This window comes from Lonchura striata, chromosome Z (assembly GCF_046129695.1).
Source record: "Lonchura striata isolate bLonStr1 chromosome Z, bLonStr1.mat, whole genome shotgun sequence".
Lineage (NCBI taxonomy): Eukaryota > Metazoa > Chordata > Aves > Passeriformes > Estrildidae > Lonchura > Lonchura striata.
The window spans coordinates 36,332,748-36,336,852 of NC_134642.1; positions in this window are offsets into that span (position 1 = coordinate 36,332,748).

A 4,105-nucleotide genomic window follows, 5' to 3' on the forward strand; every position below is an offset into this window, starting at 1 on the left:
GCCTCCTCTGGGAAGTCAGCAGTCAGTGGAGCAACTGTTTGGACATGCTGCTTCATACTTGCTACCAGGGAACTCTGACATTCAAGATTCCCACTCTGATGTCAGTCTCAGGAGTTTGGAAGTGAGCCCAGAGATAAGAGCTGAAAACAACACACTATCCAGGCTTGCTGAACATGGCAGACAGTGGATGAATCGTTTTCCCTGCTAACATTTGTGAAACCCTCTTCTCCTCCACAATGGTCCTCTGTTCTGAGTTAGTTACAGTTTTATAACTGCTATACAAGTGTAATGTTTAAGCCTTTATCTTTTTTCCTGGAATGATATTTATAGCTGGGAGTAGCTGAATAAACTTTGTTTACTTTCCTCTCTACAATAATGCATATGTTCTGCAACTGCTGCTCTTCCTTTAATGCTCTTTTGTCCACCTGAAAGAGAGAAGATTAGAGACCTGGCCCACAGGTAAGTTTATTCAGTTCACACAGAGGCAATTCATTGCATTACATCAGCTGCTGGGTGCCACAAGGCAAGATTGGAAGCAGCTGCATTACAAGAGAGGCATCAGTTAGAGGCAACAGCTCCCAAATCCCCAGAACAATGGCTGTTTCAAAATTCAGTTTGTCGAAAGGAAAAGTAACATTGATAGTATGATCACCTGGATTGCTTGCCACATTGCCTCTCTCAGCTCCATACAATTCCTAATCACCTTTCACCTCTGTTATGAAAGAAAAACATAATCCAGGAACCTTCTGAAGCCTGGTAGCTGTGCATTGCAGTGCAGTGTTGCACTACGCTGACATCTTTCAGGAGCATAAACTTCATAACACTTCCAAATACATAATCTGAGCATTTTGATCCTTTTTATTATTGTTTGATCAGAGAAAGGGATTAAGATTGTGGGGTTTGGAGGTCTGGGGGGAGAGAGGGCTTTGGATCTTATTTAGGTTTTTTAAAATAATTTAAATTCATGTATGAAGACTTAATTTGTGGCAGAGGCATCCAGAAATGGTTTTTTGCAAGTCAGATATATGTGATTTCAGGTTCCCTCAATGACTCATTTTTGAAACCTTCTGAAAAAAACAGAAACTCCCTGAAACCCCCACTGTCTTGCTTTTTCTTTTTTTTTTTTTCCTTTGGTTTCTAAAAATAAATTAGCAGCAACCTAGGAAAACCACAGATTCAGCATGCTCATATTTAAAAACAAAAATCATTACCCTCAAGCAAGTTTAATCAAACTAACAGAAGAGTTTACAATGCAGAAGAAATAGGTCAGGAAGGAATAATATAAAGGAAAATTACATCTTGAATATAGTCCAGGAAAAGCAAGACAAGTCTGAACTCAGTAATTAATGGTATCAGGGAGAAGATGGGATTCTGAAGGGTAGAAAGTCATGGGAAAAACAAGGGCGTTTGTTATCTAAACATAGCTGCAAAGCATTTCTGTTGGTTGTTTTGTGAGGAAAGTTCCTTTTCCACATGGAATTTGTGGTAGAAAGATATTAGACTCTAGTCTTAGCTTTTTTGCATGTACTAATCATTGAGCAGTAACTTTCTGAATAATACAAACTATCCATGCACTATTTTAAAAGCTTGGCTTTCCGGCACTTGAAGCAGAAGTTCCAACACAGCTGCTTTGCAGTGTCAACCACTCATTCTGTATAACACAGAGGTATGATTCTCACTGACTTACTGAGGTTGGCATCTAGAGCTTTACATTGGTTATTATTTTCAATCACTTCTATAGGGTCATCCTATAACCAAGAACCCATAAAATTAAGGGGGTTTGTCTTGTCTACTCTCTGTATTTTGATAATATTTCAAGAATTTTAGTTACATTGTAGCAAACTTACAGCAATTTTATGTTGCCTCAGCACCCAAATGCAGATTTTATTGCAGTATCCCATCTTACATTGCAAATATTCTTACAATCATTATTCTTACAATCCAACTACTTAAGATGTTGGCTCTTAAGTACAATAACTTTAAAACAAAAATTGGTGACTTCTGGGGCAATAAAATCATCCCCAAACTCTGCAAGGAGAACTGGTTGAAGAAATACCCATCAAGTGAGAAAAAATCTGCTCAGCTTTTAAAGAGGGTCATACAATCTTGCAAAGCATTTTCATCAATTCTGTGAACTCATGTGTCAATTACTTCATCTTGGGCTCTATGGCAATTAATTTTTTCCACTCAAGTAATGGTGTAAATCTGTTCCCTCCACAGCTAAACTTTCCTGTTCTAGGGGAGTTGAAAACTCCTCTCCATTTTGCAGTATGTGCTTCAGTTCTGTTTTTTGGCTTCCTGAGGTTTCTGTCCCTGCTGTGTGCTGTGAAACCTTTGCTGCTACTTCTAACTCTTTCCCTGACTTCCGCTGTGATTATGAATGGATATCTTGATTGCTTTACTCTTTGAACATGCCGTGTATTGTTCCATTTGCCTTCTGAGTTGTTTAATCATGAAATGATGGTTATTTACAAAACAGACCCACTCATATTTGCATGCACTGAATCAGAGCTTTGCTGCACATCTGTCTCTGTGTCAGCCTGAACCCAAAGCCAGAGCAGACACTGGAAACAAGCTCTTGTGGCCATCGCAGACCTGCCAAAGACAGGCACAGGTTTCCTGTGGTACTTCAGCAACATGAGCAGACAGCTGCAGGAATTCAAACATTTGAAGCAAAGTCCTCTAAGCTTCATAGAGGCCTTCCTTCCCCCTCCACAGAGATGAACAAGAAATTGCCATGAGGAAAATGCAATCCCAAGGTCAGACTGTATTTAAGGGGAATGAACAGCAAGCAGACAGCCGTAGTGCAGATAGAGTGAGCACAATTGGTAGAGACCAAATAATTAAGTTTATTCTCAGAAAAATGAAGACCAAAAATGAGCTTATATGTACCAGATTGAGGAAGCCATGAGGCAGACAGTCTGGACTAAAACATCTGCTAGCTCTTGGAGAGTGGACAGTTTTCCTCACACTGGAATAGCTGACCTAAAATCTCTTCCCACTAACTTAAGTAAAAGAGAAACAACATTTTTGTTTCCTCTGTGCTGCATAATTGTCATTAAATTAAATCTTTCTCATCAGCAAAATGGGTAGCTCATGAAATTTAAGTAACAATTTGTGCTCATAACTTGAGTCAGATTGCTCTAGCCCAAGAACTGCCAAGAAAGCAGGTCTGTATCTCTTTCTCAAACAGGGGACATTCATGACTGAAACCTGTACCATATCTTCTGAGATGGTTGGTCTGTCTCCAGGAAAACACTCTTTTCAGTTCCTTTGTGCTGTTCTCACACAGGAGAAAATGCCTACAGCAACATGCCTTGCTGCAGCCCTGACAGACCTATTAGGGAGAAACCCTGCCCTGCTATGTATTTGAATTTACTATCTAGGGTTCAGAAACAAGCATAAAATAAGAGGAAACCCTTCCTTGCTACTGGACTGTGACTTGGCCTGTGTCTTTGGGGCCTACGGGCACATTCCAAATCAGAAAAATAATGTCTGTGGCTCTTTTTATTCACCACCATTGCAGTTACTGCTTCCAGGTAGAATAGGTATCTATTGACTTTTCAGAAAATCATAGAATGGTTGAGGGTGGAAGGGATGCATGGAGATCATCTGGCCCAACCTCATGGTCTGGAAGGCCATCCAGTGAAGGTTGCCCAGGACCATGTCCAGATGACTCCTGAATGTCACTGGGGCTCACTGGAAAAAGCCTGTCTCTGTTGCCTTTGCATTTTCCCTTAATGTATTTATAAACATTGATAATATTTTCCCTGAGAGCAATGGTGGCATGCAATTTCTTCCTCTTCCAAAATCTCACAAGGTATTGGGGTGCATCTGCTCTAGTAGCAGACAGTTTTTCCCCCTCATTAATTTTTCTCTCATATTCACTCACAGGAATTTTGAGGGAGTATATCGTCCAGCTTTCTTTGTTTATCCCATTGACCTCCTTTATTAATGAAAAGACCATTCTCTCAGCCTTGCTTTCTTCAGTGAATAAAATTACCATGACATCATCTTATAGGAACTAAGAATAGAACATAAATTTTTCAGTGTTTTTTAGCCTTAAGCTGTCACCTGGAACACCTCAGGCCTGCAGCAACCTCTC